We start from the raw sequence: 17,456 nt of genomic DNA on the forward strand, positions 1-17,456 counted from the left end.
CACGTGCCAGCTTATGTCCTTTTCCCCAAACCATTCCGACTGTGTTTCGCGAAATCTTTTCGGCGGCCATTTCATGGCCTAGTCCATGACAATACGACAGTGGTGTTTTTCTAGGTTATCTAGGATCTTAGATTTCGCCGTTTCCTGGTTAATGGCCCTCGGGACATGCGCCTTCTACTGGAGTACACGATCAGAGGATTTTTCAATGTCGAACTCGAAGTCCTTTTTCTGTCCCTGGTATCAGGGGAAAAATTACACAAACAATAGTTCAAGGTTAAAATAACGCCTGCAAACGTTACTTTGAATTTTATATAGCATATTTCAGATGATAATCAAATTGTAAGTTTTCGCTCACATTCATATTGGTCGAGGACTTGCTCTTTAGGTCTGTCAGTCAAGTACGTCGCGATCTTAACCTATCTACATATTTTATCGAATGCGCTTACTCAGTCTGACGTATGAAGCCCATATGTGCCTTGCTTCAAAGCCTAATTGGCTAGTTGTAATTGTTTTAAGTCTTTCTTTCTACTTACGCTTAGTTTTTCGACAGTCATATGAAATCTGCTTCATTGCAGACAAACAAATAAGATTATTGTATGCGTACTAAAGGACTAACTCTGTGCATATATAAGGTACTAGTTGGGCCATGAAATTGCTGCTGAATAGCTGTCTAGTAGTCACCTGGTGCAGTCGATCGTTGCCGCTCAGACTGACGATATTCCTTTAAGCACTGGCTTGGTATCCTCGCATATTTCACGTATCATGTTATGCTGGTGTTTACAAGTGGCGTGAAAGTCTCTGTACGGTTTCTCTTTGTTCTGATGCTCAGGATATTTACAAACTTTACTCGGCCGCCATCCCAAGCCGAATTCATTCCTGTGCTCGGGACAAATTGAGATCTTCTCCGCACTCATCGAACAATCCAACGCAGGCTAAACATAATTTACCGTCTTCCTCTATCCCTCCCCAGGAGGCTTTAAAACAACGATACAAATGCTCTTTTGTTTCGAGCAGAAAAGTGACATTCTTCCTTAGAATGTTGCTAGAAAGAACAAACACATTAAAAATCGCTCATCCTTACGAAATGTCTGCTGGTATAGTTACGCATGGAAGCGTGGGAAATGTCGGCGTCTGTGCTTGTCAAGTAATCCTCTCTCAGCGCGTTACCAAAATAATGCCGTCGGAAAACAAAAATAGTCTAAATATAATGAATTTTCATTCTCGATATACTTTATCATTACTTTGCTTTTACCGCAAATAAATAAGTACTTTTCTTGCTTAAAAGGGCCTAAAAGTTGTGGTGCAATTAAAAAAAAAAAAATTATAAAAAGCGGCCGGGCTTCCCAAAGTATGATTTTTAGATAACATAAAACTGGAATGAAACATGAAAATGGTTTTTAAAAATACTCCTTAAGATCTTCTCGAAGTGTTCCTTGCGTTATGGAGACTTAGAAACAAACGGACTCTGTATTACGATATTCTGGCACGTGTCACGTGACCTTCCCAGGCACGCCGGATTGCCGTATTTCAAGAGAAAATTCTTCATCCAAAATGCAAAAATCACACACTTTTATTTTTGTAATTGCTAAGATCATCAATTGTTTAAGCTGGAAAAGTATTGAAATGAATCAAAACATGGCCGCTTGTTTGCATTTCCCCGTTATTTTAGAGGTATTTTCCGTTATTTCGCAAAATGGTGAAAATTGTAAAGTTTGATTGATGGCTCACAAATATAAAAACAGAAAATCATATATTTTTATGTTTGTACATAAAGATCTAGGTTTCTACTTTCTCTTAAGATTTTGGAGAAACACCCACATCATGAATTCATCGCATTTTAGGCACTGATTTTTTGCGCATTTTTAACAAAAACTTAAAACTAATATAGCTCTCTAAAAAATTAGTATCTGGATAAACCGTTTGGTCTAGATTGTAGGTTCATTGTGGGAAATAAGTGAGCCAAATTTGAGCGAATTCAGTGAGGGGTCGTGTAGACTCGTCTGCGTGGTTTTCAGGTGGACATATTCTTAGTGGTTATGGAGAAGACGAACTCAATATGGCCTTTTGTTTCATTGTAGACTGACACTCCAGGGATATTTGTAGTAACACCGTTGGGATATAAAAACGCAGGCAAGTCTTTACACTTCATACAAAATAACCTCAATATTGTTTAAGATGTCAGGTTCAATTCGAGGCCTATGCAACTTTGCTCGAAATGTTGATGTTTGATAACTGGTTGTCTTTTTCTAATGTTGAAGGTTCTTCACAAGACAACCTTGCTCACAGATTTGTGGATATGATTATGGGATCGTCTCAGTTGGAAAACTATAAGCAACGGCTGAACGATAATGAAGAAAAAAAGCTGTGAAATAAAGCTGTGAATCGCGTAATAGAAAGAAAAGTGTATTGCAGAAGTTCGTCGCTGCTATATTTTCTGAAGGGGAGAACGACTGTCGCACCCAATCTAATCCACTCTTCGAGGAAGAAGCGAAGGACCCAGAAAGAGAGGAGACAAAAAAAACGCATGTTCTTAGAAGTAAAGCAATTAGAACATGATCTTAAGAAAAGTTTGATGATGCGTGTTTTCAACGGACTCCTGTCAAGACTAGAACAAGCGGAAGAAGAGCAACCTAAATGTACTGTTGGCATTGAACACCAAATATCAGCAGACAATGAGCATGAGAGGTATCGAACCAATAAAGAGTACTGCAGACAGGAATAGATCGTAAACTTTCCTAAAGAAGACACATGGAAAATGCCCAGCAACGAAAAAGCTGCCAAAGCTAAAATCCAAGAAGAGGAGTTAGATGATGGAGAAGAAAAGTTCCAGGGCACCCCAGATACATCAATTTTGTCCAAACGCAGGAAAAGAAGACACGCCATCGCCGTGAATCCGGTTAATGGTAATAGCATATGCAACTTGGGATTTGAAGACGATAGAAGAGACGATACAGAGAAAGGAAAATTTAGTAGCACTACCGTTAGAAACCAAAAGACGTCTGTGACTTTCGGTGACTCCCCAGGACTTTCTAATATTTCGTCAATGGACGAGGGACCTCTGAAGATATTAAGTCTTGCAGACTTGACTAAAGACGGAAAGGTCCTCAATGAAAGTGTTAAGAGGTGTTTGATAAAACTGTAGCATCCTACCAGGGAAACAATAGTTCGTCCGCTTTAGAAGACAATCCTGATCCACAAAGTACTGGTCTTCCTGTTCCATCGGAAAATTTACCATCTCAGAGAAACATCCAAAAAGAATGAAAGATTGGCTAAGAGATCCAAACCTGTATAGGGTAAGACGAAATCTGGTGCAATCTTGTTTATTTTCATGTTGAAGACTTTATCTTGATTTTCTCTTATTTGGTTTTTTCTTTTTCAGGTAGCCATTATATACACAACTTCACGTCTTGCGCAGAACTCTATATACAATTACTTACCGCTATTCCTTACAGAACGGCTGCTGTTTGCAAAGGTATCATAGTCGAATCCTGGCACATCGCTATAACTTCATTTTGCAGTTGGTGCTGTTTTCTTGTTTTTATGTTCACACGTTTTTTTTGTTCTATATATATATAAGGAAGCGATCGCCTATTTTCCACTTATTCTCCTGATCAGTGCCTCTTTCTCGAGTTTATTCTGCAACATCCTGAACAGGAAGATTGGAAGTAAGGTATGATCATAAGATTTTCCGATAGTTAATTGTTTCTTTTTCCTAGGCATTCCATATTACGACTTTTACTTTTTAGGTATAATAAATAGTTTTTAGCGATGGTGCACTCATTCATCAGTCCAGGGCCAGTTCCTAATAAACAGGTTTTAACATCGCGAGAAAAATGATATTTCAGTACAATAAGCTGCGATAATGTTAAATGTGTCTGATAAGTTTTCCACTCAAGGCGTCATATTCTCTTTGGTCTCGAAATTTAGTAGAGTTATCTTCTGGCGGGTTCCCTGGTGATGGGTGGAGCTGTTTGGAGTTATTTTCAGACCGTCTCCACCAGGCAATTAATTTATGCGGTGATGGTAATAATGGGAAGTGGTCAGTCGATTGCGGACGTCATGGCACTTGTCTTTATTACAGAGGTGATTGGAGAAAATAAGGTTAGTACTCTAAAACGAATGTCTGTGTTTTTGGAAACATGAAAATTTAAACCATCTCCGAGGTTGTATTTCTGACAAGCAATTTATTAAACTGCCGAAAAGTAATTGTTTGTAACTTAGGTATTAATACAGGCAACTACTGGTAACTCTATGAAGTTTACTGTTAAAAAAAGCGGTACTCGAGTCCATAACCCGAAAACCGGAGCTCATTCCTCTCTTAGTGGTAAATACCAACATGGTAATCCCTGGTAGATAATCCCCGAGCAAAATGTTGGGTTTCCCTGACAGGTTGCTAGAATCCATTGGTGTAGAGACACTGTGATGAGCTGCTATTTGCGGCCGTGAACAGTCTTCATGAACATGAAAGTTTGCTTGACAACCGATTAATGCTGATATCTTTTAAAACGTGTACAATAGATTAATAATAATTAGATTAATAACGATAATTAAGTAGATGTCAGTGCAACTCATGAAGTTTAAAGGTCTAATAAAGGACAATAATGATAATAATAATAATAATAATAATAATAATAATAATAATAATAATAACGTTCTCTGTCCAAGAACACAACAAACTGACCTGACAAGGAGTCAAACTAGGCTTTGGAGTCAATAGCGTAAGTGTTAGATCATTGCCTCTCAATAAGGTCAATAATTTAGTAGAATCCTTGTCTTTTAGGGAACCAGCGGATCAGTTTTTGCCATCATCACTGTGATTGCTAGACTTTCAGGTGGTGCACTTATCATTGGCATACAGGAATGTTACCCAAAAGAAAGGTTAGCAGGGCATCGTAAGAGAAAGGTTAGCAAGCCATTCTAAGAGAGTTAAATATAATTTTATGCATTCAGTTTTAAGGTTGCGATGGGTAGTTGGCGAACCTACCGAATTTATAATTACAAGAATCCTAAATGTCTAGGATAGAAACGATTTTCCTGCTCCTCTGAGCTTTTATGCGTGATGTGAAAAACATGGTTACAGCTCTGATTTTTTTTGTTAATGCACTGTTATCCTCTCAATTCACAAACAGCTCAAATGAGGCGGTAAGCAACTACGTGCGACACGTGTTTGTACTGGCGTCTGGAATATTAACTCTCATTGGCTATTTTCTGGTTTTGCTCTTCCAGCCGTCAAAATCTTGCTGCAAAAGTAAAGGTACCGAGATATGTTGGCTAGGCTAACACAATCATAGAGAGAATAGGTGCATAGAAAGCTTTCCCTTTCTCTTATCTAAACCTTTTCTGTGCCTCTAAAATTTAATCCTATCATTTAAAATAGGACCATGAAAATTCACAATGGTCTTTCTTTTTACTCTACAGTGAACCAGAGTGTACATTAGGAGTGTTTTAGAAAAAATTGCATGGTATTCTCTTACAGCCACGCGTCGTTGTACGTTTTCTGATCCATAACGTCCATATGCCTTTTCCCCTGTGTAGGCTTATGGTATTGCGAGGCTCAAGCTGACAAATCATCGTTTGATGTTTAAGGTCCTCAGCTTCCATGTGAAAGTGCTGCAATACCAGACGTCCACCCAGATGAAAGCCAAATATCTCTCATCGCCACCGTGCATTCTTGTCCTGAAGACAAAAAACTTTCATTTCGTTCACTCTACTTCGTATTCATATGTGATTTTTTGTGCACCATGCAAAGTTTGTTAAACAAAACTTCTACTCAGAACGTATTCTCAACTTATCTTGGGGTTGGGAAGTAAAGCAACTCTTAGATAGGCAAATAAAACTAACTAAGCAATAGGAAAACTATTGTAAAAGCGGTGAATCTATTGCAAATGAGCGTGTCTTGTTTATAGTCCATACTACTTTCCTAGTTTGCACGTTTGATCTGCATCGTGTTTCTGTTGGTCGAATGCTCTGCAGTTATTTTTGGTCGCACTTCGACGTGTGTAAATCAAGAGCTTTCTCTTTTCCCAAATCGGGTTTATTTCTGCTGTACACGGCTTGCTTCGGAAAACAATCCAGGAAAAATAGCACTTCAGTTTCTTTCCTATAATCGATCGATTACCTTTCGTGACCGGGATTTCTCACAGAGACAGTTTTGGTAGTCATCAGGCGGTTATCATGCACCAAAAAAATGGGTCCAACACAAGTACACATAAATTCACCAAAAAATGGGACCACCTCTGAACTACTGTCCGCATCACTTCACATGGCAGGACACACAACGTAAATTCAGCAAAATTCGCTAAACAATAAATACTGTGTACATTGTTTCATATACCCTGGAAGAAGTATATCTTATTAGACGTTTTGCTGTATACTATCACTGAGTACTTTTACGAGTTGTACCGTATTATGACGAGACCATAGGGCCAGTCAAAATACAAACAACGAGTTGTTTGTACTCTACGAAGCACAGTTGAATGATAAATGCATAAATTCACCAAAAACAATAAGTCCGCTACTAAAATAGTGTCCACTTCACTTCACATAGCTAGCTTTTGATGTAGTAAATGTGCTGGTCTTTCGTTTGTCGTGGAGAGAAATGCATTATGAAGGACGATCAGCAAAAGACATTATTCGTCAGACATAATTGAGGTATGGGTATAGTAGGACATATGAGCATTTTATTTTTTTCTAAGTTAATCAAACTCTTGATGGTGAAGATTGAGGTGTTTTTATTTCAGGGTCATAGGTAGTAGATATGTTCAAGGCAAAATAATAAAAACTATATCTAAATAATTCGAATAAGTAAAGATTTGGTAAAACATTTGACAATGAAAAACTGCGATAAAATATTATAAAGCATGACACGACGTTTCGACGTTTCGAGAACGTCATTATCAAGTAAAACTAAAATAATAAAATCGAGCATATATATAATGAAGCGGTGAATAAATAACAAAACTTTAAAAGTCAAACAAAGAGTTTAGCCCTAATGGAATCGCTCTGGGTGTTTAAATTGGGCCTTATTGTTCTTATGTACAACATTTCATAAACAAGACAATCCCATTTCGTGCCGCATTTTTTAAGCATTCTAAACTGGCTCTCATTGAGTAAGTCAATGTTCCCATGGGCATCTCTCAGGTGGCGACCAATGGCAGAGTATCGATGATCAGCAACTTTAAGAGTCAGTATTCCTTTCAAAGATCAAATCTCAGTGAACATTGTCAAAAGACAAATGCGCGATCTCAGTTCAAAAATTGGCATTGATGTACAACCAGTCTACACCAGTAAGAAACTTGAGCAGGACCTAAAGCTTAAAGAAATCAAGCCACGCATCTTAAATCAGCATAGTGTTGTTTACTGTTTTAAATGTGATTTGTGTGATTCAAATTACGTCGGATATACGACGCGCCATCTGTTTCAACGCATTGCTGATCATCGATACTCTGCCATTGGTCGCCACCTGAGAGATGCCCATGGGAACATTGACTTACTCAATGAGAGCCAGTTTAGAATGCTTAAAAAATGCGGCACGAAATGGGATTGTCTTGTTTATGAAATGTTGTACATAAGAACAATAAGGCCCAATTTAAACACCCAGAGCGATTCCATTAGGGCTAAACTCTTTGTTTGACTTTTAAAGTTTTGTTATTTATTCACCGCTTCATTATATATATGCTCGATTTTATTATTTTAGTTTTACTTGATAATGACGTTCTCGAAACGTCGAAACGTCGTGTCATGCTTTATAATATTTTATCGCAGTTTTTCATTGTCAAATCTAAATAATTGTCCTTTTTAATGTCTCATCGAAAATTGATCTTCTCTCCTCCACCAGAGAAAATCGCGGTAAATCAGTTTACAGTGAAGAGAGCCAGTCTTGCTTACAGTCCACACTACTTTCTAGTTTGAAAGTTTGATTTGCACCGCGTTTCTAGTTAAGAAAGGCTCAGCAGTTATTTTTGTTTACTCTTCGCTGTGTGTAAATCAAGAGCTTTCTCTTTTCGCAATTGCGGTTCATTCATGCTGTGTACGGCTTGCTTCTCAAAACAGTCTTGGAGAAAAAGCAATTCAATCTCCTTTTCTAATTATGCATCGATTGCTTTTCGTGACTTGGACTATTTATGTCGCGGTTCGGGGAATCCCCTAAAGAGACAGTTTTCGTTTTCATTCATCAGGTGCAAAACAAAAACGTTTTATTTCACGCCCCACTTCTTCGGAACGGAATGTGGCGCTCGAATCGTAAATGAAAGTAAAATCTAGACATCCGAAGGTTTAACGTATATATCAGTTAGAAGGTAAACAAAGATGATTAGAAGATGCAAAACAAAGACATAATTCCTTCACGCTCCTTTTCTCCTGCACGAATTGAAGACATCTCATGTACAGATCAATTAGAAGATGCAAATCTAGACAATTAGAAGGCGCAAAAAAGACATATTTCCTTCACGCTCCGCTTCTCCTGCAAGAAATTGGATCGGGACGGAATGTGATGCTTAAACTGTAAATGAAAGTAAAATCTAGACATCAGAAGGTATACAGATCAAGAGGGGCAGAGTTAATCATTTTAACAGGGCAAAATGGAATTCCTCTGGATATAGAGAGACTACTCCGAAAGCATAGACAACTATTTCAACGTTGTTTGGGAATGTGAACTGTTAGGGCACATCGTATCACATGGCCAGAAGAAAATTAATTAATTTAGGAAAACAAAACTACTACGATACTCTCCACATCGTTTCACACGGCCATCAGAAAATGCATCAAACAGGAAAACAATGCTACTAAAATACTGTCCATATCGTTTCACACGGGTCGGCATAAAAGAAGTTAATTCAGGAAAACAATGCTGCTAAGATACTGTCCACATGACCGGTAGGAAAAACAGAAATACGGGAAAACAATGGGTCCACTTCTACAGATTTACATAATATTTCCTCTGGATTTAAGTATAGCGATCCGTCAGAAATAGGATGAATGTGTGAACAATTTAAGAAGAAACTGCAATCAGTGGTCAACAAAAGGTTCAAAACGCTTCCTTGCAAGAAATTGGATGAGCATGAAGTGTGGCGCTCAAATCATAAATACAAGTAAAAAATCTAGACATCTGAAGGTATAAAGTACGTAAAAGGTTTGTTCATAAGGTTTTAAACAAGGATAGCGATCACTTTTAAAAATTCCATTTCATCTTTCTCGTCAGAATTTATTTTTAATTGGGATTATCTATTCCGTTATAAACTGAAAGCGAGAAACTCAACCTTATTATTTTCGATTTTTGACAGCAGATTTCAAATTCTGAGTTGCTTGGAGAATTTCAACAAGGGACTACTAACTAGAACTCTAATTCAGACAGTTTTTAGGGAAACCATGCCGTTTCTTCGCCGAGGCCAAAGAAGATTTTTTCCATGTTGTTTGAGAGTAATAAGGTGGTGCATCTCGATCGTTTGGCTTCTAAAGAAATGCATCATGATGGAAGGTTGGCATAGGAGTGCAGCTACTGAAAATTCCTTGCGCAAAGGTAAGAGACTGAATTAAGGTATCTTGAAAATATCGGATCATATTTTGTTCCTGGGCAACCGTGTTCGATATGCATTTGTCGTACTCGATTGCCATTCCTGCTTGACTCGATCTCGGTTGTCCAGAAAACTAAAATAATCCGGAAATCTAATTGTATTTTTTCGGTGGCACGGTTTGAATCCTTATAGAGGTCATTCATAGCAAGTATAAGAATAATAGCATTACTCTATGAATATAAGTATTTCACAAGTAAGGAGTGTCATGTATGTACTATCAGTGACAATTATAAAGCGAAAACTTTTATCGAGATTTTTCTTTTTGAAAAGCCTTACTGGAAATGAGTTATTGATAACTTGTTCTTTCTTGATCAGAGAAAATTCCTATTCAGTGTACAGAGGACCATCTGCTGCCAGTTTGAGAAAACCCAAGCTTCCGTGAAATTAAGCAGAACAGTGTCTTGAATGCATGAGTGAACTGCAAGAAGAGAAAAATAAACCTGCTGTAACTATGGGGCAAATAAAGTTACTTCTGTATCCAAGTGAAAGGCTTATTATATTAAAAGGTGTACTATTGATTTTTCATTAACTTAGTTACATGTTCTCTGTCGAAAGGTAATTAGGTTGTACATTCTCAGGACCTCGTTGATATCAATATTTTATTTCATAAGCTAGGTGCGAAGGTTGTGAAGAACCGGACATGCGACTGGCTGTGCATATGACATAAGAAATTTTACATTTTAATCATTGCAAACTGGCGATTTCATATCGAAAGAGTAGTTTAATTTTTTATCAGAATTCTTTCCAACATATCGGGTATTCACGCTCCGCTTCTTCTGCAAAAAATTAGCTCGGCACGGAACGTAGCGCACAATTCATAAATTTAATACCATTTAAGGTTCTGAAATCGTCATTATTTGGTGGAGTCTAATTACAGTGGTTTACTTTTTTTTTCTTTTTTTTTTGTAGTATTAATGCCTTCTCAATGTAAAATTACATTTCAACTGCTAGGCTTTGGATAAGCTGCAAAATGATTCGCACGAAAGTTCGGTTTCGCGATAAGTTTCTTTGTCTATTGAGACTCCGAAAGCATACTAATTTAAAAGTATAAACATCACCTCTCATAGCAAGACACACCACATTAATTCGGCAAAATAAAAAACACACTTAACACTGTCCTCAACACCTCTCATAGCAAGACACACCACACTAGCCACCACTGATAAAAAAGACACTATACACCGTCTACTCCACCTCTCATAGCAAGACACACCACACTAATTCAGCTGAATGAAAAAAAGAAAAACACTAAACGCCGTCCAAATCACCTCTCATAGCAAGACACATCACATTTATTCATCAAAATAAAAAACACACTAAACGCCGTCTACATCACCTCTTATAGCAAGACACACCACATTCAAGAATTCAGGAAATAATAAATACTAATCACATCGCTTCACTAAGCAAGACACCATCGTCATAGCTTCATAGCTTCGAAACGATCGGTGAGCTACAAGATCAATAATAATAATAATAATAATAATAATAATAATAATAACCACCTCCCGGTTAGCTCAATTGGTTAAGCGCCGGACTGTTGTGCGGGAGGTCGAGGGTTCGAGCTCCGGCCGGACCAACACTCATGGTCTTAAAATAATTGAGAAGATGCTACCTTTCTATAACATCGATCAAGAAATGGTTAGATATTCTAGTCTTCTCGGATAGGGACGAATAAATGGAGGTCCCGTCTCCTGCATCTATTAATTAGTTAATTTGGTTAGGCAAGGGACTTTAAAGAATCCACTTCACGAGATTACTGTGATGTGGTCTGGCCTGGTTACAGGGAATTACGGGGGAGGGGGCATCTGTTATATTCGCTTTCATGCATTTGATTGTTAACTGCTTAGCAGTCTGGTAAAGTCCCCCGTACAGTGTTGTAAAGCGCTATGAGTTTAAGATATGAGCGCTATATAAATACAAGCTATTGCTATTATCATGCGAGACCAGCCGTAAATTTTCTGCTGTAAATCTGTTTCCTAACAGTTATTTCATCTGCAAGAATCTTTCTGCTTTTAACTTGTTGTCTCGCAATTGTAAGTGGCTTTCCCAACGTCAGAGAAATAGACCATTCCACGGTTTTTACGGCCATATTGTTTGGGGTCAAACAAAACCTCGTTGCGTAGCAACAAGCAATATAACACATAATTTTTTAAGTGCAGATTTTCTGAAGTAAAGAAAATTTGGTAAAAACCACAATGAAAGAGATGCTTCCTTGCCATTTCAGTATATGTTGGGTAACATGTGCTCTACAATGTATCATTCTAACCAGGACACTCAACTACATTGAAGAATAAAAAGTTTAATAGTCTATAAAAGCCACTCCACAGTTGAATTGATTACAAGAACTTTTACAACAAAGACAGAATTTCTTTTGAGAACTATTTACTGAAATTTATACATCCGTGCTTTAAATATTAAAAATAGGATATGGCGTATCTGACAGCGATTTTTCTGAGAATCTTTTTTACAAATGTATATGCAGACATTACCATAGAGATGATAATCCAAAAGGACTAAAAAAAATCATGTTACATTATACCATGTCACTTAAGCAAATCTTTGGAAATTTCCATGGACATTTCTGGATCGATTAGAACGTTACTGAACATTCACATTTCACCATGTCAATAGAAGATCTATGGAAATTTCCATATACATGTCAGGATCAATTATAACTGTACATCTTAAATTTTGCTGTGTTATGGAAGGTCTAAGGAAATTTCCATGCACATGTGTAGATCGACTGGAGCTGAACATATTACATTATACCATGTTAATAGAAGGTCTATGGAAATTTCCACCACGTCAGGATCAATTATAACCGTACATCTTTAATTTTGCTGTGTTAATGGAAGGTCTATGGAAATTTCCATGCACATGTGTAGATTGATTAGAGCTGAACATCCTTACATTATACCATCTTAATGGAAGGTCTATGGAAATTTCCATGTACATGTCTTGATAGATTACAGCTGAATATCTTACATTATACCATGTTAATGGAAGGTCTATGGAAATTTCCATGCACATGTCTAGATCGATTAGAGCTGATCATCTTACATTATACCATCTTAATGGAAGGTCTATGGAAATTTCCATGTACATGTCAAGATCGATTAGAGCTGAATATGTTACATTTTACCATGTTAGTAGAAGGTCTATGGAAATTTCCATGCACATGTCTAGATCGATTACAGATAAATATCTTACATTATACCATGTTAATGGAAGGTCTATGGAAATTTCCATGCACATGTCTAGATCGATTAGAGCTGAACATCTCACATTGTACCATCTTAATGGAAGGTCTATGGAAATTTCCATGCACAGGTGTAGATCGATTAGAGCTGAACATCTTACATTATACCATGTTAATGGAAGGTCTATGGAAATTTCCACCATGTCAGGATCAATTATAACTTTACATCTTAAATTTTGCTGTGTTAAGGGAAGGTCTATGGAAATTTCCATGCACATGTGTAGATCAATTAGAGCTGAACATCTTACATTATACCATGTTAATGGAAGGTCTACGGAAATTTCCACCATGTCAGGATCAATTATAACCGTACATCTTAAATTTTGCTGTATTAATGGAAGGTCTATGGAAATTTCCATGCACATGTCTAGATTGATGAGAGCTGAACATCCTTACATTATACCATCTTAATGGAAGGTCTATGAAAATTTCCATGCACATGTCTCGATCGATTACAGCTGAATATCTTACATTATACCATGTTAATGGAAGGTCTATGGAAATTTCCATGCACATGCCTAGGTCGATTACAGCTGAACATCTTACATTTTACCATGTTAGTAAATCGATTAGAGCTGAACATCTCACATTGTACCATCTTAATGGAAGGTCTATGTAAATTTCCATGCACATGTGTAGATCTATTTATAGCTGAATATCTTACATTATACCATGTTAATGGAAGGTCTATGGAAATTTCCATGCACATGCCTAGATCGATTAGAGCTGAACATCTTACATTTTACCATGTTAGTAGAAGGTCTATGAAAATTTTCATGCACGTGTGAGTCGATTGCAACTGAATATCTAAGATATGTCATTTTATCATACAGAAGATCTATGGAAATTTCCATGCACATTGTTTGGATCGATCATGACTGAAAAATTCTTTCATTTGAGCCATGTTGCTGGAATATCCATGGAAATTTCCATGCACATTGTGTGAATTGATCATAGCGGAACATCTTAAATCTTGCCATGTCAATCGAAGATCTATGGAAATTTCCATGCACAAGTGTGAATTGATTATAACTGAAAATCTTATATTTTACCATTCTACTGGAAGATCTATGGAAATTTCCATTCACAAGTGTGAATTGATTATAACTGAAAATCTTATATTTTACCATTCTACCGGAAGATCTATGGAAATTTCCATTCACAAGTGTGAATCGATTATAACTGAAAATCTTCTATTTTGACAATCTACTTTCCAAATTCTGACCTGAACCGTTGATGCTCAAGCTTCTCTGTATCTGGAATGACATAATCTGGGGGGACATCAACATTTATTTCTGCATCATGAGCCTGACATAAATAAAGAAAAGCAAGCTTAAAAAACTGTAGCAAAAACGCTTATTCCAGAAATTTAATATTTGAAGGACATGAACCAGACAGTAGAGAATGAAATGACCTCAACAATAAATAAGCTTCTAATTTAAGTAACTTACAGCTGTATACCATCAAGCTGTAACAGAGATCAGTTTGTGATTTTTCTAATAGTACTTGTCATTGTTACTAATATTACTGTTATTTACAATTATTACTATCATTATTGGTCTTGTATAATGCTAAGAATTAAAATGTAAGATCATCACACTCCATCTGAGCAAAACAGATATCTTCAGTGTATGAACAGAGTATAATTGTTAATGGAAACTATTGTTGAGATTTTTTGTTTCTATTTATTCTCCATTGTACAGCAGATATTTCCACTTACTTTCACTACAGTTAACCACTGTTCTCAGTGGATGAGGATTTACCGGTTTCCAGTTTTCCTTTTTGCCACTCCCCCATGCAGTGAAATGGGTGACATCCCCTCCTTCACAGCAAAAACATGCTCAACCTCGGCAGCCTTTGGAGTTGGGGTGTAACAACTCTCAAAGGAGGTCACAAGTTCTATCAATTAACAAGAGAAAACATTTTAAGATATTGTATCCATCCATATTGTCAGGAGAGGATAAACATCAATCAATTGAAGGCTTAAAATATAACTACATGACCGTCTCAATAGTTATACAAATCTACTCTGCTTCTCTTGAATTTTATATATATTTTTTATTACAAATCTGTAATTAGTTAACTATAGATTTTCTCTTAGTTAACTAATTAATATATACACTACTGTAAATAGCTCCTAGTATTTTTTCCTTTTTAGTGTCCCCAAATTAGTAAGGGATTTTTCCCTAGCTTAGGATGGCTCTTCATGCAATGACAATTTCAATAAAGTTTTACTACTGCTACCACTATTACTACTGCTGCTGCTACTACTGCTGCTACTGAGGCTGCTGCTGCTGCTGCTGCTGCTGCTGCTGCTGCTGCTGCTGCTGCTGCTACTACTACTACTACTCATTTTCCAAGCTAGAAGTTTACTGATTGCATTCCTCCTAACAGTACCTATAGAGGTTCTTGTGTCCTTCTTTACCAAAAATTCAGAAAGCCTGTAAGACACAATTTAATATGACTATCAGTTAACAACAACATTTAGTATTTTGAAGCTGGCAATTAAGCATCCCAGCAGTGAAACTTTGACTAAAATCGGCAGCATTAATAAGATGGTTATCTGCAATGTAACTATTCTCAAAGAGAGTTTTCCTCTCAACTGAATTCAATGAAAATGAAACTCTGATTCTTACTTGTTAAACATCTGGTCAGCAGCTTCATGAGTGTGTCCAAATTTAGTTTTACCTATAAAGACAAAAGTTAGATTTGAAGGAATTTTTTGTTCACGAATCACGTTATAAAAGGAATGGTTACAAATTCGTTTTATTTAATTTACTCTGATTTATGATTTAGACTATATACGAGAAGAAACTTGTTGGTGCAACTAAAGGACAACATAAGATGTACTGTACCTTTCATTTAGTTTGGCGTGCATCCATAGCCAATCAAGTACGATTTACCTTGTTTGCAGCGAGTTATTGCCCTGAAGATTCCTACGTATCATGCACATCTCTGCGAGATCCACGGCTTCTAAGCATTTCTGAGCACATCCAGATTTTGTTGCCTTAAATATACAGAAACCCACAGAAGTGATGAATATTTCGTAACTTTGAGTCGATATTAGCCGAAATCTCAGACGGTCTGAATCCAGTTTCTCAAATATCCGTCAAAATCACGAGGGCGCCTTGTATCGTCAGAGAACCAGGCTAAATAATCGCCTTCGTGCCTTCATCTTGAGGTAAAGGACTGTAACTCGTAAACAACAAAACAGCGAACGGCGGAAACAAATCACCCAAGCAGCCTCTTTTCCTCTCTCTACAAAAAACGACCAAAACGTTTACTCTTCCCAACTTCTTCTGCTCTATATGGCATAGCCAGCAACAAAATAATATCGATTGATTGGTTTTTTTTTTTAAGTCGTTACGCTGTTGGCTGTTTTGGTGTTTACGTCCACTCTGTAATGGCTATTTCGAACCCAGTCTCTCTAATAAACGACACTAAAGTTTATACGTTGCGCTACAGTCGAATTTAATTCAGACGAATTTAATTCAAGGTCGCACAAGCAGTTAAATTCGACGATAGCGCGACGTCTAAAACGAATTAAATTCGTCTGGTAAATTAAATTCGTCCTTGACGTTTTATCTGTCTTGGTAAGACGGATAAAACATCGATAACGCGTCTTCAGTTTTAACGTCGCACCGAGAGTCGCGTATAATGAAATGCATGCATTTACTTGATGTATTTCAATTTATTTCAAAATGACACCTCTGACCAGAGGCACTGCATTTGGGAAGAGAAATAAATTCGGTTCAAACTGATTTCGACGCATAAAACCACGCCACGATTTACGTTGACGGAACGACGAATTCGTCTGAATTAAATTCGACCTTAGCGCGACGTATAAACTAGGCCTAAGGAATTCGTTACGATATGTCACTGCGGGAGTTCGTGATACTTCCTATCTAATTACCACAATTATCGCTTTGGATTTTAGAGCCTTTTCTTCTTTCAAAGAAGCAGCATGACACTTCTCGCCATCGCAACCTCCAGGTTTTTTCACTTTGTGAACTTTTCCTACGACAGATACGTCTCTCTTTGTTTACTAGGTTAGAAATATCAACTTATCCTTTTTTAATTTGGTTAAGATGACAACTAAAAAGTATGATGAAACTTTCTAAATTGCAGACAATGTGTCTTTGTCAGATATTTTCAAATCAAAACTTGAAATATCTAACATTATAAGGTCAGGCATTCCTTCGACCTTGCCCGTACATAATACAGGCTTAAAATAAATGACTAAATGACAAAAATTACGTAAACTCGGCCCTTCTGTTACAATTCTTGTTTACATCAAAAAATTTATCAATACATCGAAATGAAAACTGCCTTTTTTTATTGATCCTCTAATTTCCCAATAGACGGTAGTTTATAGATTAGGGCGTCAAGATTGTTCCACTATCCTAGTTGCTGTATTATGGATTTATGACGCTCCATTTTGCAGTGCAAATCCAGCTCACTAATACGTGTTCTTCACAATGTTCACAATAAGCCTTTTTTACTTGCTTTGGATGCGCCGCCCAAAGCCCGATTGAATTCCCGGTCTTCCTCTACGTCTAAAGTCGGAAACTTGTCAAATTCTTTCAAAATGGGGCAAAACCTCCTGGACTGATCTTCAACTT

General features: G+C 37.1%; 2 long non-coding RNA genes and 1 pseudogene across 4 annotated transcripts; 2 read left to right on the forward strand and 1 right to left on the reverse strand.

The window, feature by feature from the left end:
- The window catches only part of LOC111344392 (uncharacterized), an 11,417-nt pseudogene extending 5,328 nt beyond the window's left edge, over positions 1 to 6,089 (forward strand).
- Positions 6,090 to 9,377: 3,288 nt separating this feature from the next.
- On the forward strand, positions 9,378 to 10,054 carry LOC148732349 (uncharacterized). The gene is made up of 2 exons (XR_016000283.1): positions 9,378 to 9,517; positions 9,888 to 10,054. It is a non-coding gene; the product is annotated as an uncharacterized LOC148732349 (long non-coding RNA).
- LOC148732350 (uncharacterized) lies at positions 9,860 to 17,140 on the reverse strand. Of its 3 annotated transcripts, XR_016000281.1 has the most exons (6): positions 15,690 to 17,136; positions 15,471 to 15,522; positions 15,232 to 15,275; positions 14,555 to 14,733; positions 14,060 to 14,142; positions 9,860 to 9,990 (listed from the first exon to the last, which is right to left on the reverse strand). It is a non-coding gene; the product is annotated as an uncharacterized LOC148732350 (long non-coding RNA). The 3 variants fall into 3 exon arrangements; XR_016000282.1 differs by lacking the exon at positions 9,860 to 9,990 and having other exon boundaries at positions 11,855 to 14,142; positions 15,738 to 17,140; XR_016000280.1 differs by lacking the exon at positions 9,860 to 9,990 and having other exon boundaries at positions 11,855 to 14,142.
- Positions 17,141 to 17,456: the final 316 nt, after the last annotated feature.

Source organism: Stylophora pistillata, chromosome 4, assembly GCF_964205215.1.
Source record: "Stylophora pistillata chromosome 4, jaStyPist1.2, whole genome shotgun sequence".
Lineage (NCBI taxonomy): Eukaryota > Metazoa > Cnidaria > Anthozoa > Scleractinia > Pocilloporidae > Stylophora > Stylophora pistillata.